This window comes from Halichoerus grypus, chromosome X (assembly GCF_964656455.1).
Source record: "Halichoerus grypus chromosome X, mHalGry1.hap1.1, whole genome shotgun sequence".
NCBI classification, from domain to species: domain Eukaryota; kingdom Metazoa; phylum Chordata; class Mammalia; order Carnivora; family Phocidae; genus Halichoerus; species Halichoerus grypus.
The window spans coordinates 80,849,294-80,866,768 of record NC_135727.1 but is presented as its reverse complement, the minus strand read 5'-3'; the positions used below and the strand labels follow the sequence as shown (position 1 = coordinate 80,866,768).

Sequence of the window (17,475 nt, the reverse complement as noted above, 5' to 3'; positions counted from 1 at the left end):
TTCAAAATTGTTAAAATGGTAAATTTAAAGTTATTTTTTTAACACCCCCCCACACACACACACAAAGCTCTTTTCCAATCCCAAGAAAAACTAGTCTTACTTTCCTGTATAGGGTAGTAAGGCATTTATCTCCAGCAGTCACCCTTCCTAGAGGTAAAGATATAGAATATGGCTACGAGGTGGCTGGACAAAAAGGAGGAAGGAAAAGAAAGCAAGAAGTGTCCAATTACATGGGCACCTGGTGGCTCAGTGGGTCAAGTGTCTGACTCTTGGTTTCAGCTCAGGACATGATCTCATGGGTTGTGGGATCAAGCCCCATGTCAGAATCCTTGCTCAGTGGGGAGTCTGTTTGAAAAATTCTTTCCCTCTGCCCCTCCCCATACTCACTCTCTCTCTCTCTCTCAAAATAAATAAATCTTTAAAAAAAAAAAAAAAAAAGAAGTGTTGGGGCGCCTGGGTGGCTCAGTCGTTAAGCGTCTGCCTTCGCCTCAGGTCATGATCCCAGGGTCCATAATCTCTCATGATTCATCTCTCCCTCTGATTTCCCCCTTCATTTGTCCCTTCCTTCTCCTAATGTCCTCCATGCTATTTCTTATATTTCACAAATAAGTGAAACCATATGATAATTGACTTTCTCTGCTTCACTTATTTCACTTAGCATGATCTCCTCCAGTCCCATCCATGTTGATGCAAAAGTTGGCTATTCATTCTTTCTGATGGCTCAGTAATATTCCAGTGCATATATGGACCACATCTTCTTTATCCATTCATCTGTTGAAGGGCATCTCGGCTCTTTCCACAGTTTAGCTATTGCGGACATTGCTGCTATGAACATTGGGGTGCATATGGCCCTTCTTTACACTACATCTGTGTCTTTGGGGTAAATACCCAGGAGTGCAATTGCTGAGTCATGGTGTAGCTCTATTTTTAATTTTTTGAGGCACCTCTACACTGTTTTCCAATGCAGCTGTACCAACCTGCATTCCCATCAACAGTGAAAGAGGGTTCCCCTTTCTCCACAACTTCTCCAACATTTGTTGTTTCTTTCCCTGTCCATTTTTGCCATTCTAACTAGTGTAAGGTGGTATCTCAATGTGGTTTCGATTTGAATTTCCCTGATGGCTAATGATGATGAACATTTTTTCATGTGTCTGTTAGCCATTTGTATGTCTTCTTTGGAGAAGTGTCTTTTTATGTCTTCTGCCCATTTTTTTGACTCAATTATTTGCTTTTTGGATGTTGAGTTTGAGAAGTTCTTTATAGATCTTGGATACCAGCCCTTTATCTGTAGTGTCATTTGCAAATATCTTCTCCCATTCTGTGGGTTGCCTCTTTGTTTTGTTGACTGTATCCTTTGCTGTGAAAAAGCTTTTTATCTTAATGAAGTCCCAAAAGTTGATTTTTGCTTTTGTTTCACTAGGTGTTGGAGATGTATCTTGAAAGAAGTTGCTGTGGCTGATGTCGAAGAGGTTACTGCCTATGTTCTCCTCTAGGATTTTGATGGATTCCTGTCTCACATTGAGGTCTTTCATCCATTTTGAGTTTATCTTTGTGTATGGTGTTAGAAAATGGTCGAGTTTCATTCTTCTGTATATAGCTGTCCAATTTTCCCAGCACCATTTATTGAAGAGACTGTCTTTTTTCCATTGCATATTTTATCTAGTACTATGTTGAACAATAGTGGCAAGAGTGGGCATCCTTGTCATGTTCCTGATCTTAAGGGAAAGGCTCTCACCTTTTCCCCATTGAGGATGATATTTGCTGTGAGTTTTCCATAGATGGATTTTATGAACTTGAGGAATGTTCCCTCTCTCCCTGAGGACATTAGGAGAAAGAAATGAAAAATGAAGGGGGGGAAATCGGAGGGAGAGATGAACCATAAGAGACTATGGACTCTGAAAAACAAACTGAGGGTGTAAGAGGGGAGAGGGGTGGGGGGATGGGTTAGCCTGGTGATGGGTATTAAGGAGGGTAGGTACTGCATGCAGCACTGGGTGTTATACAAAAACAATGAAGCATGGATCACTACATCAAAAACTAATGATGTATTGTATGGTGACTAACATAACAAAATAAAATTTAAAAGAAGAATTTACGCTGAGAAAAAAAAAAAAGAAGTGTCCAATTACAAAAGGGAGGGAGATTACAAAAGGGAGGGAGGTAGGACAAGGCTAGAGAAGGAATAGTTAAATGAAAAGCCAGATTCTGATGGCCCAGTGTAAGATAAATGAAAAAGAATTATTAAAACCCAGGAGACATTTTAAGGCCAAAAACCCAAGTGGAGATGCTACAGTCTGAATGTTTGTATTCCCCAAAAATTTCATATGTTGAAATCCTAATGCCCAATGTGATGGTATTTCAGATGGGGCCTTTGGGAGGTGATGTGGGTCTTGAGGGCAGAGTCTTCATAAATAAGATTAGTGGAATTAGTGCCCTTATAAGAGAGTCTCCAGAGAGATTCCTTGCCCCCATCCCCCATGTGAAGGCACAGTGAGAAGTTGGCAGTCTGCAAGCCAGAAGAGGAACTGTACCAGAACCCAACCATACTAGCAACCTAATCTTAGACTTCCAGCCTCTGGCACTGTGAGAAATAAATTTCTCTTGTTTATAAGCCACCCAGTCTCTGGTATTTTGTTGTAGCAGTCCTAATGGACAAAGAAGAAGGAAAAAAAGAATCCACAGTAATCTTCAGGCTCAGAACAAGAAGGGTAGGAATAGAGGGGTAGAAAATGTTTATGGGGAAGACTGCAAAGTAATGGTGCAAGAGACACATAAGTACATACCATTTCCTTTAATCTGTATACAAGAGGCTATGTAACTTGGTGAGAACAGTTTGGTAAAAGCATGTGATCACTTCAGCCAACTGAAAGTTAAAAGGAAAGTAGGCTTGTCGTCACCAGAGGAACACACTGTGATTAGGTTGATAGAAGAAATCAGTGCCAGTTGTAATAGGGGCTCATTTTCTCACACCGAGGAAAAGAAGTCACACTTCAGGAAAAGAATGGGCAAGAGGTAAGGAGTAGAAATTTAAACTATAAAGCATCTTTGGTTTGTGCAGCAGGAGATTCTCAATAAGAGAAAAAATTAGCCACTCAAGAAGTTCCTGCTAAGGCACAAGTCACTACCTAACAAAAGCCTACAATGCCCACGTATGAAGAGTGCTATATGCCTCTTGGCGGGTAGTCCCTAAGGAAGCCTTGGAGGAAATGGAAACTGTTGATATGGATTTCCTATAGGGCTCCACATTGCAGGGAACCTGTGTCTATTAGCATATAGAACCTTATAGAAGACCTGCAATTATCCAGTTCCTCCCCCTTCTCTATTCATGGGCACCGGTGTCCTCTCAGTTCTGAGACTGAGTAATGGTAAGAAGGTTCCTCTGCCTAGCGTGCTTTTATCCCACAGAAACCTGAGTCCCATAGCATGTGTGTGTGTGTGTGTGTGTGTGCACGTGCGCATGAATGTGTGTGCATGTGTGTGCATGTGTGAGTGGGGGAAAGAGAAAAGGGGAGAGGGAGATAGAAAGCAAAGGAGGAAAAGGGAGAGTGAAGAAGAAAAGGGGAGAAAAAGGAAGAGAGAGAAAGAAAAAAAAAGGAGAAGGAGAGAGGGAGAGAAAAGAGGAGAGAGATGAGGAGGAGATACAGAGAGAAAGGGGGAGAAAAGATACTAACCACCACTAGGTACTATACAGACCCTAGTTTCCAGGCGAGCCACCCAAATGCTTTGTTAGTTTTGCATTCCTGGGCTATAGACAGAGCACTCTGACATTTTTAAGATCTTTGCTCTTGGAGAAGCTGTGGACCATAAACCATGTTTTTTACACTTCCATTCTAGGAAGGGAGGAAATCAGTTGCACTTCAGAGGCTTCTGAATCCATTTAATCTCCTGGTTTGCCACAACTATTGGTAATAACTTGGACATGTTGCAAAAATAAATAAAAGATAAGACATCTGGTTTCAGGAGGACCAACAATGTGATATCTATCAATCGTACACGTCTCACATAAGCCCTGCCCCATGTGGCATCACCTCTGACAGCAGAGAGCATTTGTCATGAAAACAACTGCTGTGCTCTGCATGTATTAAAAAGGCGTCCTCCTACTTTCATAACAAGCATCTCTGATTTAGGTCTCTTCTTTAAAGTAATAAGTGAGAAAATATGTAATGGGGCAGGAGGGAGGAAAGGAAAAGGTGAAGGGCAAATGAAGTCTTTTGAGTCAACATGTACAAAGTCATTTGAAACAAGTGTTTAAAATACAACCCAGACTAGCCTTGAATTATGCCTCCTCACACCCTATTTCTCAGCACCCCTCCAATTAAAGCAAATTCGAGACTCAGAAAGGAATGCTGCATTTCAGTCTACACATCTAGCATTATTAAGTGTTGGAAGCACTTAAGAGTTAGAATGAACCTTCCAGATTGACACCAGCATTTCTCATTAATAGGTGTAAACACACATGCAGTTCTATGGTCAGGTTAGGGAAACACTGGGTTAAACAAATATAAGCAGGTCTCTTTATTGCAGGGTTTCTCAGAGACTTAAACAGGTGAAAATTCACTATGAATCTCCACAGTGTTTGTAGTATCAACATATTCTACCTTAGAATCCTTTTTATCTTTTTAAACAACTTATCTTATGGACCAGTCAGCAAAAGCAAGGTTTAGGAAATGCTGGTACAATCCAATCTTCTCATTCTATTGAAGCAGTACAGTTCAGGGGTTAAGAGCACAGGCTCTTAAGACACAGACTATCTGCTTCATTTACTGGCTCTCAGAAAGTTACTTAAGCTTCCTAGGTCTTCATTTCTTTATTTTTAAAATAAGGACAGTAGTATTGTTGTGTGTTAAATGAGCATACACATATGTAATATTTATGTAAACAATTAGAATAGTGTCTGGCATATAGTACTTGCTCAATAAAGGTTAGATATTATTATTCTACCCACTAGGAAAATGAAGCCTAAGTTCATACAGCATGTCAGTATCAGAGCTGGGACCAGAATCCAGGTCTCTTGATTCCCTGTCCAACATGGGTTTCTCAAATAATAAATATTTTATGGAGCTTATCAAAAAATCTTTCTAAAACATATAAGAATTACACCACAAAGCCACAAAATGATATCTAAAAAGACACAACCCTCCAACAAATCACAGTGGTTTCTAGAAGTAACAGTTTAGTTGAGGTTTCCCAAGTATAAAGTGAGGTCAAAGAAAGTTTTGGTGGTGAGGACAATTATTCCAATGCCTATAAAATAGTAGCCAAAATCCCAGACTGCTGCCATTCTTGGGTAAACTCTCTTGTTGCACTCTAGTACGGAACCTCTATGGATGCTCAGGAGCATATTCCTCTCTGAGACAGGCTGATTTCTGAGACCTCCCAGGACTAAAGCCTCTACCATTGTTTGGCTCTGATGGAAAGAGTTGGGAGTATTTGGACCTTGTCTTGTGTGTGTCGAGTCTTAACTAGGTGAGTTTTCATGTCTTTGTTTAAAAAAAAAAGGCTAGATCTAATATTCACTAGAGCTGAAATTTTTCAGCACTCTATCGTTAGTAGACTTGGTGCATGCAGGGAGGTTTGTGCTGATCCTGCTTTTCTGGCTCTCAGACACACTTGCCCTTACTACAAAGATAAAAGAACTAAAATCTAGTCAGGCTGAAATTAAAAATACTGTAACTGAGATGCAAAAACAAATGAAGGCCTTAAAAATGAGGATGAATGAAACAGAGGATCAAATCAGTGATACAGAAGATAAAATTATGGAAAATAATGAAGTTGAAAAGAAGAGGGAAAGAAAGGCAATGGATCATGAAGGTAGATTTAGGGAACTCAGTGACGTATTAAAACATAATAACACTGGTAACATAGGAGTCCCAGATAATGAAGAGAGAGCAAAAATGGCAGAAGATTTATTTGAGCAAATTATAGCTGAAAACTTCCCTAGTCTGGGGAAGGACACAGACATCAAAATCCAAGAAGCACAGAGAACTCCCTTAAATTCAACAAAAGATGACCATAGCCAAGGCATATCATAGTCAAATTCACAAAATACAGAAACAGGGAAAGAATCTTGAAAGGAGCAAGGGGGAAAAAAGTCCTTAACCTACAAAGGAAGATAGATCAAGTTTGCAGCAGAGCTGTCCACAGAAACTGGCAGGCCTGAAAAGAATGGCAGGATATATGCAACAGGTTGAATGAGAAAAATATGCAGTCAAGAATCCTTTATCCAGCAATGCTGTCATTCAGAACAAAAGGAGAGATAAAGAGTTTCCCAGACAAACAAAAACTAAAGGAGTTCATGACCACTAAACCAGTCCTGCAAGAAATATTAAGGGAGATTCTTTGAGTGGGGAAAAAAGAAAGAACAAAAGCAACAAAGACTAGAAAGGACCAGAGATCACCAGAAACACCAACTCTACAGGGAACACAATGGCACTAAATTCATAACTTTCAATAATCACTCTGAATGTAAAGAGACTAAATGCTCCAATCAAAAGACACAGGATATCAGAATGGATTAAAATATATATATATATATCCATCTATGTGCTGCCTAAAAGAGATGCATTTTAGAACTAAAGATACCTGCAGATTGAAAGTGAGGGGATGGAGAACCATATATCATGTTAATGGATGTCAAAAGAAAGCCAGTATAGCCATACTTATATCAGACAAACTAGGTTTTAAAACAAAGACTGCAACAAGAGATAAAGAAGGGCATCATATCATAATTAAGTGATTTATCCTTCAAAAGGGTCTAACAATGGTAAATATGGATGCCCCCAATTTGGGAGTACCTGAATATAATTAATAGTAAACATGAAGAACTAACTGATAATAATACAATAAGAGTAGGGGACTTTGACACCTCACTTACAGCGATGGACAGATCACCTAAGCAAAACAACAACAACAACAACAACAACAACAAGGAAATAACAGTTTTCAATGACACAATGGACCAGATGGATTTAACAGATATATGTAGTGCATTTCCTCCTAAAGCAAAATAATACACATTATTTTCAAGTGCACATGGAACACTCTCCAGAACAGACCACATAATGGTTCACAAATCAGGCCACAACTGGTACACACATGATCAAGTGGGATTTATTCCTGGGCTGCAGGGTTGGTTCAATGTTTGCAAATCAGTAAACATGATACACCACATTAATAAAAGAAAGGATAAGAACCACACGATCCTGTCAAAAGATGCAGAAAAAGCATTTGACAAAATACAACATCTATTGTTGATAAAAACGCTCAACAGAGTAGGGATAGATGGAACACACCTCAACATCCTAAAGGTCATATATGAAAGACACACAGCTAATAACATTCTCAATGGGGAAAAACTGAGAGCCTTTCCCCTATGGTCAGGAAGAAGACAAGGATGTCCACTCTCACCATTACTATTTAACATACTACTGGAAGTCTTAGCCTCAGCAATCAGATAACAAAAAGAAATAAAAGACATCCAAATTGGCAAGGAATAAGCTAAAGTTTCACTATTTGCAGACAACATGATACTCTATGTAGAAAACCCAAAAGAGTCCACCAAAAAATTGATAGAACTAATACTTGAATTCAGCACAGTTGCAGGATAAAATCAACATGCAAAAATCTTTTGCATTTCTATACACAAATAACGAAGCTGCAGAAAAAGAAATCAAGGAATCAATCCCATTTGCAACTGCACCAAAAACAATAAGATATCCAGGAATAAACCTAAGTAAAAAGGTAAAAGATCTGTTCTCTGAAAACTATAGAACACTTATGCAAGAAATTGAAGGGGAAACAAAGAAATGGAAAAGCACTCCATACTCATAGATTGTAAGAACATTGTTAAAATGTCTATACTACCCAAAGCAATCTACACATTTAATGCAATCCCTATCAACATACCACCAGCCATGGAGCTCCTGGGTGGCTCAGTCGGTTAAGCAACCAACTCTTGATTTCAGCTCTGGTCATGATCTCAGGGTCCTGAGTTCAAGCCCAGAGGTGGACTCCTTGCTCAGCACAGAGTCTTCTTGAAGTCTCCCTCTCCCTTTGCCCCTACCCCAGCTCACATGTGCTCTCTCCCTCTCTCTCTCTTAAATAAATAAATAAATTCTTCAAAAAAAATTCCACCAGAATTGTTCACAGAGCCAGAACAAACAATTCTATAATTTCTATGGAACCATGAAAGACCCCGAATAGCCAAAGCAATCCTTAAGAAGAAAAAACAAAACTGGATGCATCATGATTGTGGATTTCAAGCTACATTATAAAGCTGTAGTCATCAAGCTAGTATGGTAGTAGCACAAAAACAGGCATATAAATCAATGGAACAGACTAGAAAACCCAGAAATGAACCCACAACTATACGGTCAGCTAATCTTCAACAAAGCAGGAAAGAATATCCAATGGAAAAAAGACAGTCTCAGGGTGCCTGGGAAGCTCAGTCAGTTAAGTGTCTGCCTTCGGCTCAGGTCCTGATCCCAGGGTCCTGGGATCGAGCCCTGCATCAGGGTCTCTGCTCAGCAGGAAGCCTGCTTCTCCCTCTCCCTCTGCCTGCCACTCCATCTGCTTGTGATCTCTCTCTCTCTCTCTCTCTCTCTCTCAAATAAATAAATAAATAAATAAATAAAAATAAATAAAATCTTTAAAAAAAAAGGAAAAAAGACAGTCTCTTCAACAAATGGTGTTGGGAAAACTGGATAGCAGCAGGCAGAAGAATGAAACTGGACCAGTTTCTTACACCATACAAAAAAATAAATTCAAAATGGATGAAAGACCTAAATGTAAGACAGGAAGCCATCAAAATCCTAGAGGAGAACACAAGCAGCAACCTCTTTGACCTCAGCCACAGCAGTTTCTTGCTAGACATGACTCCAAAGGCAGGGGAAATAAAAGCAAAAGTGAACCATTGGGAATTCAAGATAAAAAGCTTTTGTACAGCAAAGGAAACAATCAACAAAACTAAAAGGCAGCCTACAGAATGGGAAAAGATATTTGCAAACTGATAAGGGGTTCGTATCTAAAATCTATAAAGAACTTATCAAACTCAACACCCTCCCCCTCCACAAAAAACAAATAATCCAGCTAAGAAATGGGCAAAAGACATGAAAAGACACTTCTCCAAAGAAGACATCCAAATGGCTAACAGACACATGAAAAGATGCTCAACATCACTCATCATCAGGGAAATACAAATCAAAACCACAATGAGATACCACCTCACACCTGTCAAAATGGCTAAATTTAACAACACAAGAAACAACAGGTGTTGGCCGGGATGTGGAGAAAGGGGAGCCCTCTTGCACTATTGGTGGGGATGCAAACTGGTAGAGCCACTCTGCAGAACAGTATGGCAGTTCCTCAAAAAGTTAAAAATAGAACTACCCTATGATCCAGTAATTTCACTAGCAGGTATTTATGTACCCAAAGAATACAAAAATACAGATTTGAAGGGGTACATGCACCCCAATGTTTATAGCAGCATTATTAACAATAGCCAAACTATGGAGAGCCCAAATGTCCATCAACTAACGAATGGATAAGGAAGATATATAATTTTTCAGCCATCAAAAAGAATGAAATCTTGCCATTTGCAACAATGTGGATGGAGGTAGAGTGTATTATGCTAAGCAAAATAAGTCATTCAGAGAAAGACAAGTACCATATGATTTCATTCAGATGTGGAATTTAAGAAAGAAAACAGATGAACATATGGGAAGGTGGGAAAAAAGGAGAGAGGAAAACAAACCATAAGAGACTCTTAATGATAGAGAACAAACTGAGGGTTGATGGAGGGAGGTGAGTGGGGCATGGGCTAGATGGGTGATGTGTATTAAAGAGAGCACTTATGATGAGCACTGAGTGTTGTATGTAAGTGATGAATCAGTGAATGTTCTCCTGATACCAATATTGTACTGTATATTAACTAACTAAAATTTAAATAAATATTTAAAATATACATATATACATATATATGTATAAAGGAAATCACATTTACTTGATAAAGAAAAGCACTTTACCCAGTTTTATCTTGATTCATTTTGACCCCGCTTATACCCTAAATGAATCTGAAGTGGTTTATAGTAAAAAAAAACAAAAACAAAAAAAAACACACACACAGAAAATCAAAGTCATGAAGAGGAGGAGGAAGTAATTATACTAACTACAAGGGCTAAAACAGTTAACATAATTGAACACTAAATCTGGATATTAGTTTCCTGGCAGTCAAGCCAAAAATTATCTTGCTTTAGGAAAGTTTCCTGTGAATAGTAATCTTGAGAGCAGGTAGGGTGGCTTGAAAAGCACTTTGTAGAGTACTGTAAAGCATTATTATTATTATTATTATTATTATTATTATTATTATTACTATTATTATTACTATTACTATTGTTATTATCCAGAATGGCATTCTATACCCATCTGGCATTTCCAATTATTTTGGCTGTTGTTTCAATGGCAATTTCACACAATTTATCATAGTCTGAACCTGCTATGCATACTAAACAACAAAAAGACAATGCTGCTCTGCCACTAGCTAGATGACTGACCTTGAAGAAGAAACTTCAGCAATCTGGGCCTCAGCTTCCATATTTGTGACATCAGAGGTTTGGACTATCATTAGATGATCTTATTTTTTACCTACTCATGTATTTATTTGTTAGCAGCTTTATGGAACTTACCATAAAATTCATTTGTTTTTACGTGTAAAATTCACTGATTTTTAGTAAATTTACAGAGTTGTAGAACCATCACCACAGTATATAATTTTAGAACATTTACATCATGCCAAAAAAAAACTGCATTCCCATTCCTTATTAAGATCATTTAAAAGTTCCTTTCTAACTTTTATATTTGGGTTTCTAGACTTACAAAGCTTTAGCAGCTCTTTGCTACCTATACAGTTGACCCTTGAACAACATTGGGGGTTAGGGGCACCAAACCCCACACAGTTGAAAATCCACATAAAACTTTTGACTCCCCCAAAACTTAACTACTACTGGAAGCCTTACCAATAATATAAACAGTTGATTAACATATATTTTTATGCTATGTATATCATATACTGTATTGTTACAATAAATTAAGCTAGAGAAAATAAAATATTATTAAAAATATCATAAGTAAGGTAAAATTCATTTACAGTATTATACTGCATTTAGGAGAAAAAAAAAAAATGCATGTAAGTTGACCCACACAGTTCAAACCCATGCTGCTCAAGGGTTAACTGTAGAACCAAGTTCAAATTCATCAGTGCAACATTCAAGCCTCTACAATCTACAATATATCATTCCTCTCATTCCCTTGCCCTAATGAGTTACCTCCCTCTGAGTTTATGGTCTTGCAGTTCCCTTGGTAGGGAGTCCCTCTCACCTCCCCAATCTCTAAAGAGTAAAATCCTATCTAATATTCAGACTCAGTCAAAATCCCACTCTTCCATAAAACTTTCTTCATTTCATACTCGTCACACTCATCTGGATCAAGACCTTATTTGCCTCTAATCTCTGATAGTATTTCATTTGTCCCTCTCATGAAAGTTCTTACTTTCATTTGTGAATCTTATGCTTAATATCTCAACTTATTACTTGATTAAGATATCTTAGAAGGCAGTTAGTTGCTATAACTAAGAGAGCCATGTATCCTTAACAACTCACAATGTCGCATTTTGTAAATAACAATTAATGATGGTGATTATAGTAATTGGTAGCTAAATTAAGCACTGATAATGTGCCAGGCACTGTTCTAAGCACTTCTACAAATATTAACTCATTTTATCCCTATAGCTACCCTGTGAGATAGGTACTATTATTATTACCACCATTTTACAGAAAAAGAAACTGAGGCACAGAGAAGGTACACACTTGCCAAGATTAAAAGGTTAAGTAGAGTTGAGATTTGCATTCAGACATTCTGGCTCTAAAACATACCCTCTTAACCACTATAGTACATTTCTAAGCCCGCTGAAACTCAGCAAATGTTAACTGAAAAAATCCTAATTAATAAGCTTCCATTCTGGGAAGGAAAGGTAATTAAGAATTCTAGGTGCTGACACAGAAGTAAAAGGGACAAATTCTGATTTGGACAGGAGAGTCACTAAACTTTTGGGTTGGCCCTGAGGTGCTACAAAAACCATTGTTAAACCATATCATACATAGGTGATGAGAGTGCAAAATTGGTAGTTTCTACTCTAGGTGAATATATGCATATCCTATGATCCAGAAATTCCATTCCTGTGTATATCCCAACAAAACTGCTTATGTATATCCACCAAAAAAAATGTTCTACTTGTAATAGCCAGAACTAGAAATTCCCCACCGACAGAAGAATGGATAAATCACATGTGGCATGTTAACAAAATGAAATACTATATAGCAATGAGAATGATCTATAACTACAAGGAATAATACGGATGAATCTTTCAAACATAATGTTGAGCAAAAGAAGCCAGACGCAAGGGTATATACTATATGAATTCATGTATATTAAGTATCAAAAAAAGCACAAAATTATTCTGTCAGAAGTCAGGATAATGGTCACCCTTGGGAGGGGTACTGAGTAGAAGAATCTGTTTCTTGATCTGGGTGCTGGTTACACAGGTGTGTGAAGTTTATGAACATTCATGGAGTATACATTTATATTAATAATTTATAATAGATTATATTATGTAGACATAAACTTTTCTCTATATATGTTACACTGCAACAGTTTTTTTTTTTTTTTAAAGTCTTTCCAAGAGAAAAAAAAGACGAGGGCCAAAAATAAAAGTCACTTCTGCACTTGACATACAGAACTAATGACTGACAAGCTCATGGCTATCTCTTTGTCCTGAGATGGACAAGACAATCTCTTCCTTTTGTGGATACAGTGAGTTAACAAGAGAGGCCATCTTAATCCCTAGCCATTACTGCAACCCTAATCCTTCCCAGAAACTCATAATAATAAAAGATAAAACAGACTTGTGGCAGCATACCACTTGTGGGCACGCAGCTCTGCTGGACACAAAATGAAATGCCTATTTTATTTAAAGAACTAAGTCTTCACTTGGAGTTTTTAGTTATATTCCATGCCATCATCCATGCAGTACAAATGGAGTCTGGGCATGATGCCAATTAAAGTTTTCTTGAGCATTAACCTCATCTTTACAACAGTCTGAAACTGAGCACTCCTATCTTTATTACGCAACTCACTTCACCTCTATGGGTCTGTTTCCTCATCTGTAACATGGGAATAATAATAGTACCTCCCATATAGGTTGATGTAAGGACTGAAGACCTATTTCATGTAAAGCATTTAGCACAGTGCCTGCCACATAGTTAAATATTCAATGTATTAGCGGCTATCATTATTTTGATATAAGTGGGATAATGGCATCTTCTCCCTTACCATACAGCTAGCCCAGTTTATAGCTTTAATCTCCCAGCATTAGGATTTTAATACTTTAACTATTTTAATATTTTAATACTCAAGCAAAAGGGTAGTTCTGCCTCCTTGCTCTCTCTGAGGTCAAATAAAAAGGAAGTAATTCTTTTTTTATTTATTCATTTTGGAGAGAAAGAGCACACAGGCACAAGGGGGAGGGGTAGAGGGGGCAGGAGAGAGGGAATCTCAAACAGACTCCCCACTGAGCATGGAGGCTGAGGCAGGGCTTGATCCCAGAACCCTGAGATCATGACCTGAGCCAAGAGCATGACCTGAGCTGAAATCAAGAGTCTGGTGCTTACCCCAATGTTCATAGCAGCAACATCCGCAATAGTCAAACTGTGGAAGGAGCTGAGATGCCCTTCAGCAGACGAATGGATAAAGACAATGTGGTCCATATATACAATGGAATATTACTCAGCCATCAGAAAAGATGAATACCCAACTTTTACATCAACATGGATGGGACTGGAGGAGATTAAGTTAAGTGAAATAAGTCAAGCAGAGAAAGTCAATTATCATATGGTTTCACTTATTTGTGGAACATGAGGAATAGCCATGGAGGACATTAGGAGAAGGAAGGGAAAAATGAAGGGGGGAAACCGGAGGGGGAGACGAACCATGAGAGACTATGGACTCTGAGAAACAAACTGAGGGTTTTGGGAGGGGGAGGGGGGATTTGTTAGCCCGGTGATGGGTATTAAGGAGGGCATTGAGCACTGGGTGTTAACATGAAAACAATGAATCATGGAACACTACATCAAAAATTAATGATGTACTGTATGGCCACCAGGTGGAAAAGGGGATAATTTTGAACTAGGCAAGTAGGGTGGCCCAGGGTTAAGTGGGTCGGGAAAAGAGGGAGTCTGGGTAGCAGATGATTTGCTTTGATGATGCCACCTTCCTATATCATGCCAGAGAACCTGGTGCAGATGACATGACCTGCAGAGGAAGGGACCCAGAAAAAGGTAAGGCTGTATACTACAAGGGATGTTATTATCTTCAACAGAGAAAGGGCCTAAAGAAGGAGTCATTAAAGGAGAGGTTTGAAGGTTACATTTCCTGCTTTGCCCAACAGGCAGCATCATAATCTTAAGTTAACAAGTAGGTAGAACATTTTTCTAGTTACAAAAAGCTTTCACACATGTCTTTTTATATAGTCCTCACAACCACCCTGTGAAGTGAGCAGAGAAAATTTCATTATCCCCATCTAATACGAGAAGAAAGAAAGGCTCAGAGAAGTAAAATAATTTGTCCAAAGTCATCAGCTGGTAGCTGGGGGAACCAGCATTCTAATTTAAGTGTTCTGGGTTCAAAAACCATGTTTTTTCAATTAAAACATACTGGACTTTTATGTGGACTTCAGTTAGCCTGGGCCGCGTCTGTATTGATTGAAAGAAAAAAATTAAGCAGAGACTAGTTGTGTGAATTCTTCCTGATCCTCAGTCTCAGATGGCAGAAAGAAAACTGACAGGAAGTAGACGGATTTGGAATAAAAAGAGGCTAGCGATGGGGAGGGAAGAGGGATGATCTAAAAAGAAAAGTAGAAGCGGCTCTAACTGGGGATTGCTGTAAGCAGGCGCCAACTGGTCTGGCGATGCCACCTTTTGGGTTTTTCCTCGTGGCTGAGCAGGGCCAGGTCTACTGTGCTCCATCTCCTTCCTTCACCCATAAGCCCAGCTTGGGCTGGAGAGATGCTGTAACCCCCAAAACCCAAAACTGCCCTGGATGAGGGGCAGTGGTGGTGGTCCGGGCAGCCTTCGTGGCAGGTTAGGGGCAGAGGGAGTCAAGAGGAGGGTAGGAAACGCCGGACACAGGAAGTAACTCTCTGGGAGGCGATGGCCTGTGGGGTATTCGAGAAAGGCGGTTACAAGCGTGGTGAGTGTGTAGTAAGAGGCTGGAGTAAGGAGGTGTGTGAGATGACTGCTGGGGTGCCAGAAGGAACTGGGGTCTGAGGGGCAGGGCAGAGAGGGACCTGGCAGGCGCGCACCCCGCGTCGCGTGAGGCGCCGCCGCCGGAAGGCGGATCCTGAGAAAAGTTCAGTTTGCTTGAAAGGGGAGAACGCAGGTCCCAGCGCGGGAAGAAGGCGTCAAAGAGCTCCCAGACAAGGTTTGAGAGGGTGTGCCTGGGCTCTCCGTTGGATACCTGAAGAGAGCTCGGGGCTCCCAGCCTCTCCTAACTCTCCTCCTTACCTTGGGCACCGTGATATGGTCCATGTTCCCGCCACCTGAAGCCCTCAGTGCCACTTGGGTTGTCGCTCCCGCTGCCGCCACCGCTCCAGCTGCCTATTTGCTCAACCCAGGTTCCCCTCGCCGCCCTCTCTGTCATGGCACAAGCTCTCGTCACGTGATCCTCCTGGAGGTTTCTATCGCGACACTTTGTCTGTGGCCTCTCCCGCCATCTTGCTTCCTGGCAAATGCCCTTTGTGGTGGGAAGCTGACGGTTTTCTGGTTTGGGCTACAGGTTTGGCCCAGGAGTTAAGTCCCAGACTCGAGTACTGCCTCCCTTCTCACACATTTTAATGCAGTAAGAGTTCTGGGCACCTATATAATTCCACTACTCTCTAATGTTAACAGTGATGACACCTTACCGAGATAGCACAGATAATCCCATTCTGGTAACTGGGTTTCTGAAAAGCTTCAGAGCTGTGAGACCTTGGACAAGTCACAATAGAATACTTTTTGAAATGATGTATAAGCATATCCTTCTCTCACTCCCCTCTTTTACTAGTCTACTATCATTAACCTAGTTAAGTCCCAGACGATTGCAGTGGCCTCATAATTTTTGTCATCACAGATGTGGGTAAAGGACCCACCAGACCACCTCTCAGATGAGGTGCCGACAGGTGCAGTCGTTCAGTGGTATTCTCTGAATCAGACTGTGATGGAAAAAATAACAGTCTGGGAGTTGGAAAAGCTGATATAAGTGTCATTTATTTTTTTGTCTCCCCATCTACGATGTCAGCTTTGTGAGGCAGGAACTTGGCATACAGTAGGTACTTAATAAATATTTGTTGCATAAATAAATTTTCAAAGCTATCCCAGATTTTATCCACCATTAACTTTAACCATTTCCCCTAACATTTCGTCCTTAAGGCAAGTTGACATCATTTCAGAGGAAATTAAGGGACAAGCAGTAGCTTGCCAAAGGTTGCAGAAGAATCAGAAGTCAAATGGGTCCCCACTAGAGTAAAGAAAGCCTGGGAATAAGAGGGAAAATTTGGGAAAAAAAGTATTGGACTCAAAATATTTTCAGTAAAAAAGATACTATTACCATCTGTTTATTATTTGTCTTCCCCACTATGATGTCACTTCCATGAGGTTTTTCTCTGTTTGCTACTGTATCCCAGTGCTTAGAAAAGTACTTGGCACATAATGAATGCTTGATAAATACTTGCTGAATGGCTAGATAGGAATGAATAACTCTAAACTCACAGCTGGTGTGGGCCAGAAGATAAACTAGAAGGAAAGAGTCTGAAGGCAGGGAATCCATGAGGAGGCTATTGTGGTTTTCCCAAAAGGAGCTGTGAACTGCTGAGTCTGTGGGACTTTTGACTTTGTACCTAGAGCTCAGGCCTCAGCAAGATTAGCCAACATCTGAAATGCTAGTTGCTGCAGCAAAGGTGTCCTGTTTTATAACCAAATCTCCAACTTGATTGTTGCCCACTTATGTTCTACTTTGAGGGCTTTTCCATTGTTGGGGGTTGGTGTTCTTCCCATGGTATCCTACGGAAGTAGGTATACTTTGCTCCATTTTCTATCTCAATAGCTAGAGGTACAGCTTCAGAAAGCTGCTACCAAAAGTCACCCATAATGTGGTGGATGATGACTATTTAAAAAGTCACAGAGCCTTTGTGACCTCACTCATGCTCAAGAGATAGCTTGATAAATCACAGCAGAGGGCAGCTGGGCCATAACTTCATACAAGTCACCAAGACCTCCTCCATTTTGCTGCTGGGGAGAGACTATCAGAAACAGACTGTATTTTTAGGTTATTTCAGTCTCAGCTTATCAGTCATCTTAAACCAACTGCTAACAAACTTCTTTGGCAGACCAA

At 39.8% G+C, this 17,475-nt stretch overlaps 1 long non-coding RNA gene across 1 annotated transcript in view; it reads right to left on the bottom strand.

Moving 5' to 3' along the window:
- Window positions 1-15,747, bottom strand: part of LOC144380344 (uncharacterized) — a 387,567-nt gene extending 371,820 nt beyond the window's left edge. Inside the window, exon 1 of the long non-coding RNA XR_013444468.1 lies at window positions 15,612-15,747. This is a non-coding gene — a long non-coding RNA (uncharacterized LOC144380344). The remainder of the gene's footprint in view (window positions 1-15,611) is intronic.
- Between the last annotated feature and the right edge of the window lie 1,728 nt (window positions 15,748-17,475).